The sequence below is a fragment of the Sphaerodactylus townsendi genome, linkage group LG06, assembly GCF_021028975.2.
Source record: "Sphaerodactylus townsendi isolate TG3544 linkage group LG06, MPM_Stown_v2.3, whole genome shotgun sequence".
Lineage (NCBI taxonomy): Eukaryota > Metazoa > Chordata > Lepidosauria > Squamata > Sphaerodactylidae > Sphaerodactylus > Sphaerodactylus townsendi.
In genome coordinates, this window is record NC_059430.1 from 64,293,454 (window position 1) to 64,313,359 (window position 19,906).

Below are 19,906 nucleotides of genomic sequence, written 5' to 3' on the forward strand. Positions count from 1 at the left end.
TTTAGCTCCTAGCATTTTCCCTGCACCTGTGGGTGGTACCTCCAGAGGTATGGCACAGTAAAATGTGTTTCTTTCCATAGCACAGTGTAAAGAGATTTGTATAATTGGGTGTCTATTTTGTCATGTGGGAGGGAGTTGAGGTGCAAAAGGAACTAAAATCACCAGGCAATGGTAACACAGCCCTGAAAACTAACAACAGCCAGTTGCTTCCGGCTGTGAAAGCTTTCCACAGGACACAGAATATAAATTTTTGGGTCAAACATCCCAATGAAATCTGTGTCATTTGATGAATGTCCCTTATATAAATCCCTTGACACAGGATAGCAGATATTCTAGCTGCAAAAGAATCTTTCAGCTCCTTAAAATTTCATATTACCAAAGCTCCGAAGTACCCCTTACTACCTGATCCAATACCCGTTCATGCCAGTGCATCCAACTAAAGTGTGCAGAAGCTTATCAATTTCCAGTCCAATCCTGCATGTTGTTCAGAAGAAAATCTGGAGTGGAGTCAGTGGAAGTTACGCCTAAAACCTGCGTGCATAAAATTGCAACCTAAATTTTGATATTTTGATAATCAGTATTCTACGAGTCCCCAACTTCCTTGTGAGAACTTAAAATGTCATTTTGCGGGCAAAATCAGAGATGGACCCTTCTCCGGATTCTTTCCGAGCAACTTTTATCTGGTCCCCCTTCCCGCGGAAACGACCCCTGAATCTTCATTTGTCCTCGCGCTTCTTTTCTCCCCGCACGTGCAAAAACCCCTGCAGTAGAGGCGGGCTAAATACACGACCCTCTTCTTGAAAAGCCAGGCTCGATGTTGCGGCAGCTGAAGTACCATCGCCATTTGGAGGGAGGGGCGGGAGAGACCGGAATAAGAAAACGCTGTCGCTAACCAGCCCCAATTCATCCCAGCCCCATCAGTCGCCGTCAGACTGCCCGAACCGATTGAAGCGCGGTTCGGTCTTCTGGTTCCCTTCCAATCTAAACAGCTTCCGATCTAGGCTCGGTCCCTGCTTGTCGTTGTGAGCCAATCCGGCTTCCAGGGGTGGGAGGAGGCGGAGGAGCAGATGCCCGGAGAGCGTCGAGTGCGCGCCCAGTAAGCTGATCTGCTGCTACCGCTGCTGCTGGCAGTCGAGCTCCCGCAAACTTCCAGCGCAGCCAGGGCACGGGAGCATGCCCGGCGGCGAGACGAGGCAGAGGCTCCAACTCCACGCATCTGCTCAGGCACCAGATCTTCCCCTTCTCCTGCCATGAACCACTGGCCGCAGCACCTTCCACATCAGAGGTGAGCTTTCGAGAAAGAGCGATCGGTTGCGGGGAGGAGAGAGCGGATCGCCCAAAGCGGTCTTGCCCCTTGTAGTAAAACTGCACATTCTGCTTTATGGTAGAATTTGCAATCTCGTTAGGAGGTCTGGAAGTATGTTGAGATCCTCAGCATGAGGTGAACCCCCACCCTACGCATACACAGACATACATACTAGCGGAACCCCCTATCTATGCGAATGAGATTGTATTCCAGGAGAAGGGAAGTGAGGTGTTCGGAAAGGAGCGCGCAGGTATCATTGTAGCAAATTCCGGAGTTTAAGAACGTTTACGATTTTAAGAAATGTTGATCAAGATGTAGTCCCTAACACCTGGTAGCCCCCTAGAACGCCTCTGAGAACGTCAAGACGCCGCAATTCGACAGGATCTAATTGTTTTTGAAACTTTGACCATCCAAGCTTTCTGGCAACAATGATAGCCTCTGGTACCAAATCTTTTCTGAGAAGGGATAATAAGGAAAGTGCAGGTGTAAAAATGAAAGGGCAAAGTGGTAAGGAAAGGAACCAGAGGAGCAAAAATCCAACGGAGAGTATTATACCAGAAAAAAAATATATACCTACCATGGGCAAAAAAATATGTCCATGGGCTCAGTTCAGACATTATACAAAACTGTAGTTTAATTAAACTGAATGAAGTTTAATTTATCTGAATGCAGGCCACTCCACTCACTGTGGTTAGGTCAGGCATATCAAACCAAGATCTGATGATGGTTTATTAAGAGGTTCAAGAAGACTATTAACTTCCCCTTTCCCCACTCATGTAGGGCTTAACAGTGACCTGGGATTCCTCACTCTATGTAAGTTCCAACATTTGGCATCTCCCTCCATTTACAGAGATCAGTTAATTCTGCTGTGACTCTGTAATGGCCTGTTGCATCTCCTTATCTTCCATAAGATTTTATATTAATCCTGCTTTTTTCCTGTCTAATAACAGCTCAACCAGTCTGAGTGAACTGAGTACTCTTTTGATGTGATCTTACTGTAAACCAACCTTCTTTTTGTAATATCTCTTCTAGCTTTCTCTTGTGAATATAAAAGCATCCATCTAATGAATGTACATTTCAGTGCATCTGATAAAGTGAGTCCTGACTCATGAAAACTTATACTGAAATAAATTCTGTTGGTCTTTAAAGTCCACTGAACTCGTGTTTTATTTTATAAACCAGAATAAGTGCTAATTATGGTTCTGCATACCTGAAGGTGAGCATCCTGGGTTAACCATGCCTTGTTCTTTGCTGTTGCCCTACCAGGCAACAGAGGTAAGAAAATGATATTTGCATTTGTCAAGGCAAGCTAGGATTTGAATGGTTGTCTGTGAGTTGAATCTTGGGTTCAGAAACTAAACATACCCAAAATATACTATGGTTTAATGTTCCATCTTAATTGAAATGTCAGTGTGATTTTCTTAAGCTGCACTAGTAAAGGCAAAAAAGTGGGCTTGAAATTCAAGTGAAAATAAATCTTGAAAGAAAACAGCATGAATCAGATAGAATTCTAGATACTTAGGAAGTGGTTCATTGGCTATAGAGCTTTACTACAGGAAGTGAAATGCCAGAAACACATGCAGACATGGTATCTTCCCTTGGGAGCTGGTAAAATACTACTTGGAAACTGAGATGAAGTTTAGATAGTTGTAGCTTGCACAGAGGATGTAGTAGAATGATACCACTGACCTAGGGCAAACTACAGACACATTGTCAGCAATTTATGAGAGTAAATGTCACAATTGGAACATGCTGTATGTAGTTATGTTCCTTTTGTTCACGTAGAATACGTATGTTGTCTTTAGCGGGAAAATATCATGGTATATAAGTAGAATAAACTTACAGTGAAAAAGGTGCAAATATTTTATGCATATCTCCAGAGCACTCTCTGTGCAAATAAATCAAAATTATTCTGAAAGATGATATAGTAAATACAAAGTTCTGTGAAATCTCTGAAACATGCAGTTGATTTTCCACTTTTTTGGTAGTATGTGTGAAAACACAAATAAAAATAAAAAATACTCTTGTACTTAATGCAAACATTTTTTTTCAGTTCATGGAATTAATTAATTAATAGTCCAGTCCATCTGCTTCGATATGCTAATATTTTTGTAGCCTAGAGCTTTAATCACAGATTAGAATTTGTCCCTTAGTTAATTGATAGGGCTGATACTTAAGGGCATATCTCATGGATTTATCCACTTTCTCCTCCCTGTGCCACATTTAATAGACAAGAACCATAAAGATAGCTTTTCTTCTGCTTAGCAAATAAGCCTTTTTCTCCTTGGTAAAAGCAGCTGAAACAAACAGTGTTCAGTAGCAATACGTTACTTGTATTGAGGATTTTGCACACCATTTTGATAAGCACTCTGTATTCCTCATCCCTGAATGATGGGGGTGGGGAAAACACTAAAGATGCCATTTCTTTCTAACAAAGAGTGGCAGCTGATTGATTATTAAATTGTAAGTTATCTGACACTTGAGTAACTGTAGCATTCTTTATAGATGTTCATGATATGCAACTATCTTTAAATGCAACAGTTTAATTAATTAAACAATTAGATGACTGATCAATGCATAAATTTGTTATTGGTTGACTAACCCAACAGTAGATAGATATTACAATTCCAGAACTATGAAATATATATGTATCTCAAATTTGCATCAATTTGCTATGTGTCTTGGCAACCAGACACCTGGGATGTTTCCATCTCAGATCATCACCTCAAAATTCAGTCTCTATATCAAGTGTAAATTGATGTTGGCATCTTGAGAATTGCCAAGGTTATTTTTCTCTCTATTAACGTGCATAGGTTCTAACTGCATGGTTCTTCTCTTGTACCTACCTAAAGAAACTGGGATTTGTTACATCTGTGCTGCTCAGTTGAACATATTTACTGGTCTAGAGCCGTGATGTTAGTTGCCTGTGCAAACAAATCCACAGGCACCTTTGCTGATAAGGGCTATAGGTTACATTAAGTCAGATCATCAGCTGACTGAGTAGCAGAAGTTCTCTCTGATTTCAGACACAACAAGGACTACAGGAGATTTTTCAGTGGAAGGGGCAGAATACTGGGACTTCTGCATATAAAATATGAACTAGTCTAAAAACCAAGCCATCTCCCTACGTAAAGATTCAGTTCCTCATTCAGTTCCTTGAAGAGGTATTTCATGTCACATTCTGTAACATTACTCAGTGGAGGCAATGGTACAGTTGAAGTTTCCAGTACATGCAGATACCTACTTCATGAATTTGTTGCAATTTCTAGGATGGCTTTTGAAATACCTTTGAAAGTTCTCAGGGATTGGACAGTGATATATAAATAACATTCTCCTAATTCTTCCTTTCCCAAAATAGGTGTACTGATGGTTATCATCCCTTAGTTCCTCTACAACCAGCTCTATATTCTACAAAATATTTCAAATAGAACGAAACAAGAAGTTCAGAATAAAACAGGATGTTGAAAATGTTCATGTAAAATTGAACTGAAAAGAAATTATTCTGAGCATAGAATATACATTTTGTAGTGCTGAGATTCCTAAGAAAAGGTCACAGTTCAGCCACAATTAAACAGCTAGTCAGTTTGATATAGTGTGTCTGACTAGGATCTGAGAGACCCAGGTTTGAGTCCTGCCTTTGCTGGAGAAACCTGTTGTGGGACCTTGGACTCTCAGTCTATTGCATAGGGTTGACATGAAGGTAAAATGGAAGAGAGAAGAACCATGTTATAAGCTGCTTTTGGGTCCCAGTTGCAGCAAACGGCAGGGTAGAAATGAAATAAGAGAAGTTTGGTTAAAAATCTCATGAATTTGAAATAAGAGGTTTGAGTGTGCTTAATTTTCCCATTGAAAACAAGTTTGGCTGGTTCATGCATAGGTTTAATAATCAGAATACTTCATTAGCTGATCCTGTCTTCAAAATCTACTGTGTATTGGTATCCTTGGCAAAAGATGATCTCAACAGAACAAAGTATTGTAATTATATGCAGGTTCATTGTCTGTGAGACTTCAATTATTTCAGCCTTAAACTGTGTTTTTGTAATAGCAGATAAACAGCAGTATGGTTTCCTTTGGCTTTGTTAAAAGTGGTGGGTCCATGGTTGGGTTATTTCCTGTAGATTTGTGAAATCTGCTAATTTTTTGAGAGGGGAGGTGATCCCATCAACGGCTTTTTACAGTTTATCTCATCTGTTGTTGCTTTTTAAATTTTCTCACAGTGTCACACAGTGCCATTCCAGCCTCTGCATGTTTTCTTGTTTGGTTTTTAGTATATTTAAAACATTTTCATTCATCATGATTAGCTATTGATAAATCTTTCAACCTTTGTTTTATAATGAACATGCAGAAGTGCATGAAATAGTTCCATAAAATAATTATGCTTTATCCCTAAAATTAGGTGAAATTTACTTTATGAACTGCTTACGGTCAATTCCATACAGCAAATGTACAGTGGGTTGCAGTCGTGATTAAGAACCCCTTCCCTTGTTTTCCCATTCACATGTGTTTTGTGCAGGCAGTGATTGGAGGCCATGGAAGCAATCTGGGTTTCTTTTGCACCTTTGCATGGAGATACTTCTCTATTTTTAAATTTTTGGCAAAATATGCGTAGCTTCGCAGGCATGCAGAAATGAACCTCTCAGCCATGCCAATTGTCGATACTACCAGCTGCAACTGTGTAGCTATGCAGATGCAAGCCACAAGATTTTTTTGAAAGGAAAAAGGGCCTCCCTGCAACAGCTGGGAAATAGCAGGTGGATTCTCCCTGACAGTGGATAATGTGGTGGGAAAGGAGGGAAATAAAGCACCTCCTGTCAGGTTGTTCCCATGGGAGTGGCTCCAACCCGGATTTTTTCAAAAGGATTGCTGGTTAAGCGATTTTTGAAAAACCTGAGTTGGGAGAAATAAAACAGGGCAGGCTCATTTTGGGAGTGGGGCCTGTGCAAAGTCCCCCCCCCCAATAGATTGTATGCCACCCTACACCAGGGCTCATTCCGCACATGCAGAATAATGCACTTTCAAACTGCTTTCAGTGCTCTTTGAAGCTGTGCGGAATGGCAAAATCCACTTGCAAACAGTTGTGAAAGTGGTTTGAAAACGCATTATTTTGCGTGTGTGGAAGGGGCCCAGGTTTTTTTGGCCCCTGCAGAATCGACCTAAGATTACTGAAAGCCATTCTTTTGGAACACACCAATTTAAAGTTAATTAAAGTTTACCTTCAGTTCCAAGTACATACTGCTAACTATCCATGTGTAATTGCATAAAATGGTTTAAACAAATTTTGTGTTTATCCAAATACATATTCATGTAAACTTGGTGGGAGACTGGCCAACCAACCCATTTTACTTTTACTTAATTTTAATTATTATGACAAATCTAGCACAAACTTTGGTGTGGGTGTATGAAGAAATTGTTTTTACCTATTGAACTGATGCTGTGAATTGAAGTGTGGTAACTTAGCAAATTTTGTTAAATGATGATATCTGAGAATCGTAATCAACAGCTAACTCTGATTGGCCTGGCAGTTGCTGGGCATTAGAAATGTCTTAAGAACAGAATGACTTGGGCCAGAGTTAGGCAACATTTTGGACCCTTTCTTAAAAATTGTAAGCTGCCTCAAGCAAGGCCGCAGAGAGGCAACATATCAATACCTCCCAAGAAATATAGCAACAATAACATATCTAATTGTAAAGATGTTGGAATACAGGCAGACAAAAAAAAGGTATAGAAGGACAATGGTGTACTTGGCAACCTACCCTGGGACTAAGCTAACAGTGGGACTAAGACCCAACTGTGCTGATAGTGCCACAAGGTCTTATAGAAAATATGAAATGCAGTGATGGGCATAAGCCATGCCCAGTGCCTTCTTCCATGTTTCCTGCAACAGCACTGCTTCTGGCATCTAACTGTCCCTATGTACTGAGCAAAATGTTCTTTGGGGTGTTGTGTGGTTTCTGGGATGTACAGTGGCATAGCGCCCATAGGGTGGGTGGGGGCACGATGCCCCAAGTGTGCGCTGGAGCAGGGGCGTGGCCAGGGCATTCCGGGGGATTCCAGGATGGGGCGGGTGGCACTGTGGCAGGGGCACAGAGTGCGCCCCCCAGGCACAATTCCCCCTCGCTCCACCCCTGGAACTATATGGCCGTGTATAAAGTAGCATTTTCTCCTGACATTTCGTCTGCATCTGTGGCTGGCATCTTCAGGAGATCTGATGGTAGTAAAGCAAGTGGAGTATATATACCTATGGAATGTCCAGGGTGGGAGAAAGAACCATTGGCCTATTAACAATGTAAGCAAGCTTGATTTGCATGTGTTGGGTGGGATCCACCCATTTAGATGTGAGTAACCATGAAGATAGCATGATCAGTGAGGGCATCTGCATTGTAGTTGTCTGGCTTTTTGATCCCTTTGATTGCTTACTGCCTGGAGACATCCTTTGTCTGTTCATTGGTAAATGTCTTGATTCTAGTGTTTTTCAGTACTAGTAGCCAAATTTTGTTCATTTTCATTGTTTCTTCCTTTCTGTTGAAATTGTCCATGTGCTTGTGGATTTCAATTACTTCTGTATGTAGTCTGACATAGTGGTTGTCAGAGTGGTCCAGAATTTCTGTGTTTTCAAATAATATTCTGTGCCCAGCTTGGTTTGTCACGTATTCTGCTATTGCTGATTTTGTCCGGCTGAATTAGTCTGCAGTGCTTTTCATGTTCTTTGATTCGTGTCATGTTCTTTGATTCGTGTCTGCAGGCGAAACGTCAGGAGAAAATGCTACTAGAGCACGGCCATACAACCTGGAAACCATACAACACCCCAGTGATTCCGGCCGTGAAAGCCTTCGACAATAAAATGTTCTTTGCTACTGATGCTGGGAGTTGCCTACTCTTATCTATAACTTGGTAATAAAAATTACCAGTATAATTCTGTTCACTGATAAATCCATGAAACTATCCTTGACAAAAATATGGTTGTTTCTAAATTTCCATTTGCCATGGAACGGATTTGCCAATGTAATAGTTTTACAATGCATACAGATACTACCAGTGCCTGGAGCAAAAATATGTAGCATTTTGGGTGGGGTGGGAAAAGGCAGGCCTTAGCCAAAATCATATGCTTAATCAAAGGTCAGTATTATTGATACAGCTCAAAATGAGGAGCCCCAGATAACTGTCCCCTCCTTTCAACCTACCCCCATAGCCACAGCAGGGAGAGTTCCAGCCAATCCCAGTAGTAGTGACATATTAACTAGTTTAGGGAACAGACCCCTTGTATGACAGTGTGCGGTATGGGGCTATATTACTATATAGGGAAGAGTATTTTAGTAACAGAAAGGCACTTAGTGCAAACACATGAATTAGTTAATAACAAATGCAAAAAGGGCAGATCACTGATACTTGGGTTTTTTTTCCTTCAGAATCCTTACAAATTAATGTCTCTGGTTTCTGGATGTAGACATTCACCAGGAATTCACACACTACTAGGAAAAGACATTCCACATAACTAACTGTATGTCAATTCATCTTTAATCCACAGCCATGCCCAATGAGGAAGCCGAAGCCGCGGCGGAGGTCCCACCATCTTGCTGTTGAGCCCCCAACTCTTGGGACCCAGACCTTCGGACGATGGGGGAAGGGTCCACTGTTGGCCTGATTCCCAGCCCTGCCATGTACCACCCAGTCTGGGGCCTGGATACCCCCCCCCCCGACTGAATGCCCGGGGTGCCACTCCCTGTTTTCCCCCTCACTAAAGACCGCACTGTTTGAATGCATTTCTTTTGCACCATATACTGACCAAGCCACCACCAACGAAAGAGGAAGGGAGGGAAGTGCCCTCCATTACCAATAAGCTACCCTAGCACTCTTCAAGCCCTAAGGATCCCAAAACAGCAAGCACTGGTTTAGCTTGCTCCAGGCATCGAAGAAGGCTGGAGCAACCACGTGCTTCCTAATATATAGGGAGCATGCTCCACCCCTTGTGCTTGTGCATCACAAGCAATCAGGCTGGGTACGGCTCGGCCGCTGAGCTGGCCCAGGGCACGCATGCTCACCCCTTCGGAACTCACCATGTGCCCTGCCCCCTGTCGCAATTACGGCCCAGTTGATTCTAGTGCCGTTATTTATCTAGTGTTATTTCAGTTCCTAATATTTAAATGCATTCAGCCTCTCCCACACGGTTATAATTTTCTCCTGTTGTTAAATTGTTTCTGTGGTGGTTTCTAATACTGTAGGTTGTGTTTGCATAAGAGATTGATTTTATGTGATAAGATCATGCTTTTTCTGCCATGCTAAAAACTGATTGGTCCCATTCTTAATTTGCAGACAAACATAATTTTTAACAGGTTGTGATCGAATGACATGGGTCTATTTGAAAGTGATCATCTTTGCTGCTGTGTTCACTCCCTTTTTTACTATTGTTGGTATGCTTTTATCACTGGTGGTGGAAGAATATACATTTTCAATCATGCCAGGCTGAGCTGTGGTGCATTCATCTTAGTTTGGCCTCCAACTCATGTATTGGTCAGGCCCCTTCTGCACAAGCAGAATAATGCACTTTCAATCCATGTTCAATGCACTTTGAAGCTGGATTTTACTGTGCAGAATAGCGGAATAGCAAAATCCACTTTCAAACAATTGTGAAAGTGGATTGGATGTGCATTATTCTGCATGTATGGAAGGAGCCTCAGTTGGACCTGACAGTAAAAGACCCATGGACAGATTTCCCCATTTTCCTCTTCTCCTTTTTTTTTTTTAAAGCTAGCTGCTAGTAGAAGACTGGGCGAATTCAGGAGGGAAACTTGGATTGGAGCAATGGTGCTTGAGGGATTTAACTCATACGTAATAATATTCTGCAATATAAGCACACATTTGTTACATGGTCCTCATGGTGAAGTGTATGTGCTTATACATAACGAATATAATTCCATTCTTATTTAGTCTAAAAGTGATTGAGAGATTCAAGTTGTATCTGTAAACTACCAAATTGCTTCTATTGTATATTAGTGATTTGTTTTCTCTATAAATACCATGTCACCATGATTCTGTTCCTTGTAATGTTGAGGTAGCATTGCTTCCCAGATACTTTGTGATAGATATTTCTAGTTTTACTAGCATGAATTTACATTTGCAAACAATTACATTTGGTTCATTGCCACTGTTGCAATTTGTGGACAGATGCAAAAATGTATTTCTTTCCCTCCCACGGAGACCAAATTCTTTTGATTTAAGGAGATTGTAAACAATACCTTTATCCACACAACTGTATGAAGCTTGACCTGAATGAATTTACAGAAATTATCATTTCAAGGATATGCAGATTTTGGAGCATGCCAGACCTTTATCTCTTATCGACAGCATGTCAGTGCTATTTAATATTACCGTATATACTCGTGTATAAGCAGAGTTTTTCAGCCCTGTTTAAAGGCTGAGAAAAGCCCCGTTGGCTTATACTCGAGTCACCATTTTTTATTAATCACAAGGAGGCTGGGGGCAGGGCTGGGACAACCTCCCTGCCCGGGAAGCCACTTGTTGCTGCCCTCCTCCTGGAAGGGTGAAGGGGAAACCCCGAGGCACCCTGGCTGGGTGCCTGGCTGGGCTTCGTCAAACCCCGGCAGGCAGAGGGAGCTCCTTATTTGGGCAGTGACTCCCCCTGATGTCACTCCCCAAATAAGGAGCTCCCTCTGCCTCTCGGCTTCCCACCCTCGGCTTATACCCAAGTCAATAAGTTTTCCCAGATTTGGACAGTAAAATTAGGTGCCTTGGCTTATACACGGGTCAGCTTATACACGAGTATGTATGGTACCAATCATATTCTCCAGAATGTATACTATTTCCAATGAAGTTCTGGTTGTCTGCTTTATGTTCTTAATATTTTAGGTTATTTGACCTGATCCTGCAATAACTCATCCCTGCTGTCTAGGAATTTGTGTTGTCTGATAATGGACTGACATTCTGTGGAAACCCTCTGTCATGAAATGAAAAAACAAAGAGACATGAAAAGGTTTCCCGCTCAAAAATCCAGTGAGTTAGAAGGCAGGATATAAAATTTTACAGTAAAAATGTTAAATGTACCGGATTAATACAATCTGATATATAATGTTCAAACTATCAAGAAATGAGAAACTTGAGGAAGGCAATGTGGAACAGGCACAGATGCTTACATATTGTGTACCATCTTTTAGATTGCCAGAAGGGATGGAGGAGGTACAGTGTCTCCTTTCTTAGTGACCCCTTCATCTTTGTTGGTATTCCTGAGGTTTTTGCCTGCAGCCTGAATATCTACATTGGTGTGTGGCAGCTCTCTACTATGAGCCACCACCGCCCTTTAGCCCTTTAAGGAGCTTCCCCCTCCCCAATTCTCTTGAGTCATGTTGTCTAATTAAAGCATGCTTTGGTAGAAAAAGAAAAAAAGGTGGTCTAGGTGCATGGGGATCCCAGCAAAATAACTCTTTGTGTGCTATTGCACAGGAATGACAGGAAAAAGAAATAAACAGTGATGTGTAGAAGAAGATCAGGAGGAAAGGAGGAACAATTTGGATTTATACCCTCATTTCTCTCCTGTAAGGAGACTCAAAGGGGCTTACAAATTCCTTTTCCTTCCTCTCCCCACAACCGATATCTTGTGAGGTAGGTAGGGTTGATAGAGTTGCTGTGGCAGGGGCATGTTTTCATATCCCTATCTGGAAACAGCTCTGGTGTTTTATGAATTTGTTCAAATATTTATACCTTATCTTCTTCAAAAAAACATCAGCATAATGGATTTACTTACAATCTTGTCCTTGTCTATCCAGCATTATCTCAAAGAGGCCATATTAATGTAAATCTTTCAACACAGGTCTGTTAAGCAGAGCTGTTTTGGCATTATTGCAAGTAGGAGTATCAGTAGACCTAAAAAACCAGAACCATTTTGAGATAGTGGGAATTTCCCTAGAGTAGGTGGTCTTCTTTGTAAATCAAAGCTAAAATAATTAAAACATGATTCAGACATGCCATTATATCTGATAATCATGTGACTTTAGGATAGAAATTACCCAATGCATTTATTCTCAAACTTTCTCAAAACTCTTCTACTGTACCTTTGGGGACCTGGCATGGTAAGATGCCAGTTAACAAGTTCGGGAGGCAGCAGATGGAAACTATACTTTACACCTCCTGCACTACTGGTGTCTGGAAGCAAGCCAAATCCACGGGATATAAATGAGGATGGCAAAAGAAAGGGAAGATGGAGGGAATGAGACAGCTCTTCCCTTCCTTCTCTTTAACCCACTACTGGAAGGAAGGACCTCCACTCAGGAGATTGAGACTTGTAACCAGTGGTGGGATTCAGCAGGTTCACACCACTTTGGCTGAACCGGTTGTTAAAATAGTGCTTGTATACAACCAGTTGTTAAATTATTTGAATCCTACCACTGCTTGTGACCTACCTGTGAGAGAATAAACCTTTGGGCGTTTGCAGTTATTAAACTGTAAAATAGTGCTCTTCGCATTTTGCAGAACAAAGCCTGTATTTTATATTCTTTATGTAAGATTTAATTACAACTGGAACTGTCTCTCTTCCTTGGTCATTAGCAGAGAATATATTTATGATTTAAAGAAAAATAAATTCTTCATGTGAAAAAATGCATGAGTGTAGGATTATAGTTAAACCACCATTCAGATGGAAAAAGGTTGCAAGTGGCAGGTTATCCCTGTACAAATACTTGATACTCACTACTTCATTTGCACACCAAGAAAAATATTCTGGGAATATGGCCAGATTTTTATTTCTAGTTTCTCATGTTCTATGCCTTCAAATGTGCACAGTAATGCCAAGAGCAATTTGACTTTTTATCTTTCAGAGTAGTGGCAGGCAAATGTTTGTTTTGTACAAACAAAATGTTATTGCTCTACAATATATAGCAGTGACACTGGTAATCTCTGGAGAGATCGTGGGAGATAATAGCATGCAAACTGTGCTTCATGCAATAGTGACATGAAAGTTTGATGTATTGAAGACAAACCATTGTGGACATGCAAACTGCTTGAAATATTTTTCTTAGTTAGCAGATATTGTCACACGACTTCCCAGTCTTGATATCCAGTCTTGAGTTCAGTACACACCTATACATGGATTGCCATGGACATAAGGGAAATGTGGAATATATTCTTAGATAGTTAACTTAAAAACCATATAGGAGGAAGATTCTTTTCCATTTATTGTTGAAGGCTTTCACGGCCGGAATCACTGGGGTGCTGTGTGGTTTCCGGGCTGTATGGCTGTGTTCTAGCAGCATTCTCTCCTGACGTTTCGCCTGCATCTGTGGCTGGCATCTTCAGAGGATCTGATAGTAGGAAAGGAAAGCAAGTGGAGTATATATACCTGTAAAGGTCAATAAGTGAGGGCATCTGAATAGTAGTGGCCTGACAAGTGAGTAGCAATGGAGATAGCAAGGTCAATAGGTGAGGCATCTGAATAGAAGTAGTCTGGCCTTTGTTCCCTTTGATTGTCTATAGTCATCCTGTGTCTGTGTGGAGCTGATTAGTCACTGTCTTGACTCTAGTGTTTTTCAAAACTGGCAGTGTCTTGACTCTAGTGTTTTTCAAAACATTTTCAAGGTTTCTTCCTTTCTGTTGAAATTGTCCAGGTGCTTATGGATTTCAATGGCTTCTCTGTGTAGTCTGACGTAGTAGTTGTCAGAATGGTCCAGAATTTCTGTGTTTTCAAATAATATTCTGTGTCCAGGTTGGTTTGTTATGTGTTCTGCTATTCCTGATTTTTCTGGCTGAAATAGTCTGCAGTGCCTTTCGTATTCTTTGATTCGTGTCTGAGCGCTGCGTTTGGTGGTTCCTATGCAGACTTGTCCACAGCTACATGGTATGCGGTAGACTCCTGCAGTTGCTAGAGGATTCCTCTTATCCTTTGCTGAACATAGCATTTGTTGACTTTTCTTAGTGGGTCTGTAGATTGTTTGTAGGTTATACTTCTTCATCAGTTTTCCTATGCGGTCAGTGGTTCCCTTGATGTATGGTAAGAACACTTTCCCTGTAGATGGCTCTTTATCTTTGTTCATGTGGCTTGTTCTTGTTCTTGGTCTTTTCCATTTGATTCCTGTTTTTAATTCAGGTTCAACTTTCTTTGTTACCTGCTATTGATCATGTTTATGGATTACATTTTTAAAAATTCTGGGAATTTTTAAAACAATATATAAACAATTAAAACACTCAGTTCTAAAAGGAATATGTAAACATGAGTAAAATTTATTCTGAATAGTTTATTTCAGTAAGTAATGCATTACTGTAAATACAAGACATATAATACTAATAGCAAAATTATACAAGTATACATGCAAAAAACAACCATTTTATATGCTGACTATTCTAATGAATGACTTCTTGTCCACTACAGATTTCTGAATAGCATTAATCTAACCAAATGACTATGAGAAATTGCTGTAATTTTACTTGTAGTGTTCTGAATAATCTGAACCCAGTTTCTAAACACAGGTCTAGTTCCTGATGGTCTTATTTTTTTCCAAAAAGAATTGTTGCTGCAATTAATATATTAAACTGAAAAAAACTATTTTTCCTTAGCCAGCCTCTAATATTTGTACTAAGCTAGATCTGGTGTTAGCATTAACATATTCTCTATTAGCTGTTACCTTGTATTATCTCAGAAAATGCCTGATTATCATGCATTTCCATCAGTTATGCATGAAATCATCATGAACTGATTGACATTGCTAGCTCCAGCTTCTTTTTATTCTGTACATGCTTCAATCTTACCAAAATGTGTAATCATTTTATATTTATGAATTACTTTATCTATTAAAGACAAGACATGGCAGAATAGGTCAGAGCTGTAGGGTTGCTTCATATTCATAGCTGCTGGCCTCTCAGTTTTATGATTAGGCATCTGGGCTATTTTGAGCTGTGGAAAAGGCTAATATGTGCAGAGGATCTTTTTTAAAAAACCAACGAACATTTATTTGGCCTGGAAGTCTCAAGGGTATTTGGAGTAGGACTGGCAGACTTGTTTTGTTATGGGAGTCTTCTTGTAAATTTTTTGTGCAGGCTGTGATCACAAAGGGTTCCATTGGCTTGCAGAAAATACACAGCTACAGGGGAGCAAAAAGGTTAAGATCATGGGCTTGGTGACCCTTTGTACTTTTTCATGTAATAAAAAATAACAATCACTTCATATCTGAACATTAAGCCAAGCAGCGAGTGTTTTGTGATTTAGAACACCCCCATTGAATAGAACTAGAAAAATGTCCATATTGAGAAACATGCTTCAGCTCAAGAATCTGTAAAAAATAAGAAGATATGCTTTGCCTTCCATGACATTTAGTTGAAGAAACAAAAATCCAGAGGCGTATGGCCCATGTCCCTGGGTGCATGCCATGTCACCCATGACCCTGGGTGCATGCCACTGAGCCTTGCCTACCTGCAGGGAGGCAGTGGGCAGGGGCTCAGTGGTGGGCAGTTGCAACACCTGCCTGGACTGCCTGCCATCACTGAGGCCCACCTCCAGCCTTCGGGCAGGCCGGCTTTTGCCCTACCCAGGTTCTTCTGGTCTGCATGGAGACTCGGGGACAGGGCTCAGCCTGCATGGAAGCTGGGGGGGGGGGTCAGGGCTCGGCAATGGGCAGCACCCTGAGCCCCACCCACTGGCCTTTGTGCAGGCTGGCTTTTGCCTTCCCCAGACCCAGTTGGCTTGCACAGAGGCCGGGTTTGGGGCTCAGACTCTGTGCAGGCCGGGGGGTGGGGTGCTCGGTACCCCCAAGCCATGTCCCTTAGCTTGGGGGGCATTGGGAGGCGCCTGAAGAAGGGGTTGTCTCCAATCACCATTTCCCCCTGATACGCCTCTGCATAAATCACTCTCTGACACGCCTCTGCTTTATCACTGTCTGACATAAATACATAATGGTTTACGTAATCTTTTTTCGCTCATGGCCTTGCTCTAGAATTGTGTCTTTCTCTAGTGTAGTGTGTCTTTCTCTAGTGCAGTAGGGCGGACTTTACTCCAGGATGTTGGACTGCATATTTCATCAGCCCCTCCCATCTGAATCTTCTCGGAATTCAGTAGTCTGGCAGGGGCTGATGGGAATTGTAGTCCATAACATCTGGAGTGCCAAAGGTTTGCCACCACAGCTCTAGTGGAACCATGGAGAAATAAGAGGGTGATTCTGAGGGTGATTAGTGTGTTCAAAATTTCATTGTGGAATTTTGTTTTTCTCTTAAATCCTCTGGTTGTGAACACAATTACCTTGCAAATATATCAGCCTGATAAATTTTTTAGGAAATCTGTTGCTGTGAATTGTATATTGTTTTCTCTCTGGTATTATTCCAACTTTCGATTTTATATTTACTTTTTCATTATTGCATATACATCGCCATACATGCAGTGATTGATAGCAGCTCTCCAAGGTCTTTGGCAGCGATCTTTCCAGCCTCAATGTCTGAGATCCTTTACCAGGAGCTGTCAAACATTCCAACCATGGTTTTATAAGTGCAGAGAATATGTTCTATTATTGAACTCATTTGTTGCCCTTCTTTATTATACTCAGGAACTACATTTGTGATGGTTTAAGATGACATACATTGTTAAAATTCTTTTTATCCCCATAGGGCTTTCAAGAATAAAGCCATTCAAAGGAAAACTATACAGTTTTAAACAGTTACAACTAGTGCAGGGAAATTATTAGATAATGCTACATGATATATACCAATTCACCAACTGAATTATAGAAATCAAATAAATATCCTGGTGCTAATAATGTTCATTTCTTATGCAACTACTATTTGTGAATGAGCAGATTCCAGTTATTGTTCCCCTGTGCCCCTAAAAGCAGTTAAGAACTGAGAACAAAGTAGGTAATGAACAGATAAGAGGGTTTATTCTTATGTAGATTAGACAAACATAAGAGATTTTAGCTTCTCCTTCAGCACAAGTTGCAGAACAGTTGGTTTTCTACAAATCTATATGTATAAATATTTCAGCAAAACGTGAGTTTGTTCCTGATGGTCTACCACAGGAACTGCTGGCCCAACTCCTCTGAAAATTCCCAGCCACTGTAGTCAGCCAGGTGAGTGTGTTTTAAGCCTCTCCACTTTAAGCCTCAAAACCTGTGATGCTCCCTGCTGGCCAGTCCGCCAGAGAATGCTCCGCCCACTACCCTGCTGACCCACCGAAACCTCCTGCTGCCTCTCTCAACACACCAGAAGAAGCCTCGCTGCTGGGTTCCAACAGCTGATGTGTCCACTGCACCTGGCACGCAGACCACCCCCACCCAATCTCCCCCTCCTCTCAACATCACCTACTGCGCATGCCCACACCTGTCCTCAGACCATTGCTGCCACACCACCATCTACCACAGCAGACTCTTCCACCCGCTGAGCTCAACATTGTTCCCTACAAGGCACATACGGGGCTCCCTCACCCCACCAAACCAACTTCCTTTGCAACACATACACACGTTTGCATGTGAGACGTCAAGTGGGGTTCCCCCCCTCACATGCAGGTAACTTTCATTCTCTGCACCTCACCCACTACTACCACACAACACACTTACTCTCATACACATCCAGCTCATCCGCACACACCTCACTCTGCCCTCCCTCACATCCAACCACCACTTAACCACTTCTGCACAAACCACCACTTATGCACAAATCAGAACCCAACTTTTCCTATTCATCCAGTTGACTCAGACCAAGCTTCACTCTGAAGAATACTTTCATTTCCACGATGCAGCTGTACAAGGCGGCAATACAACTCCTGTTGGAAGACTAACAATTCTGCCACCTTCAATTACTGGCCTCTGTAATTGATTTGCTGCCACTATTCCTTTCCCATTTCACCACAATAAGCCACAGCAACGTGTGGCCGGGTACCGCTAGTTAATAATTAAGAACAAGATAAATTTGTAATAGTTTTCAAGAAGCCCTGGTTTTTCAAAAAAAATACTTTCATATTATTAATGACAGTTTATTCTCAAAATATGGCCAATTCAGGGTTTGGTTAACACTGCACCTTTTTTTCATAGGCTTTTTGCTTCCTTGTTTTTCTTCTTAGGATAAATCCCAGTTGTCTTGGTCCCCTTCCCCTGCTCCCCTTCAACATGTCTGCTGTGAATACAACATGTGTGAATCAGAGGCTTAGTTCTCCATGAAATAGTAAATCTCTGTCTGAAATACTTCAGATAAGTGTGGAAAATCTTATAACTGAATTAATTTTTCAAAAATGTCCACAGAGAAAGCTAGCTTTTCAGGTAGAATATACATTGGAATCCTTTTCACTGATGTTTTAGCTTTCTTTGTTGAGATGATATTTTTTTGCCCGGAGGAACATTCACACATGTGAGTTGTCAAGTTGGGTATTGTTGACATTGATATGTTGTCTGGTAGGAAGTAGGCTTAAAATAGTTGTTTTTTTTAAGGATCAGAAGGCTAAAGTGTGTAAAGTACTAACTGTACTGGTGAGCTCATAATGTGCAGAACTGAATCACAGTATTAATTGGAAACCAAAAAACAGGGGGAGTTGGGGGGAGAATTATCTTTCCTCACTGTGAGCATCACAAAAACTGGGAAAAGTATTGGAATTGAGATGGAAAGTGAACATCACAGATAATCAGCAGGCCAGCTGGAAAGGCTGATGCAACCTCACAGGCTGTTTATTGAAAAACATTGATTTTGGGAAAGCAAGAAGCAGAAGAGTTTGAATTTATATCCCCCCTTTCTCTCCTGTAGGACACTCGAAGGGGCTTACAATCTCCTTGCCCTTCCCCCCTCACAACAAACACCCTGCCAGTATGCATATTAAAATAGAGTCAGAATGCCAGTATGCATATTAAAATAGGGTCAGTCATGCCACTTTCGGGGCATGGGGGCAGAATACATAAAAGGCTGGTTATGAGAAAGAGCGAAGGCATCAGGGAAAAGTGAGATAAGGGGGTTGCCGGGAAAAGGTTGAGAGGAAATAGTTTTAGGGAAGGGGATAAGAGGAAGGCAAGGTATTTCCTCAGGATGTTTTTACAGGTTCGCTATCATTCAACTAGCCTAGAATATCTGGCACTGTGCAACTTGGCCAGCATTTTCTTAGAAAGGCTGCCGGGGGAGAAAAATAAAAATAAATTGGGTCAGATAAAATTAGGTTGGGAGGGAAATAGAGATGGGACAGGAAAAGGGGAGAGACAAAGGGAACTGCAAGTTAAGGGAAAGAGGAAAAAGTGGGGGGATGAGATATTCCCTTCACGTCCTTCAGGGTCTTCTGCTTGCCATACCATGCTAGGAAAAAATGAAATATGACCTAGGAGGAAAATTAGGCAATCTGAAAACAGAAATGTTAGGGAAGGATAGACATTCATGGGGAAGATAAAAAATAAAACCTATATCACTCCTTTAAATTTATGGCAAATTAAACACCAAAATATTATTTCAATTTTAATCTAACTAAAAATCCATCAGGATTTTAATAAGCAAATCTTTTTTTAAAGGTATCAAATAAACTAGGGTCTGTGTTGAGCTTGTGTATGTATTTCTCTCAGTGTGAGTGTGTTTATCTTCCTTAGTGCTTCATGTAATATAGAAGCCATTGTTAGAGAGATATGGAGCCTTTTTTATTAAGTCTAATTT

The 19,906-nt window shown here is 41.2% G+C and overlaps 1 protein-coding gene across 1 annotated transcript in view; it reads left to right on the forward strand.

Moving 5' to 3' along the window:
• Window positions 1-918: 918 nt before the first annotated feature.
• Window positions 919-19,906, forward strand: part of AMIGO2 (adhesion molecule with Ig like domain 2) — a 33,075-nt gene continuing 14,087 nt past the window's right edge. The window contains exon 1 of the mRNA XM_048500877.1: window positions 919-1,285. The gene's annotated coding sequence lies outside the window, so the exon portion shown is untranslated. The remainder of the gene's footprint in view (window positions 1,286-19,906) is intronic.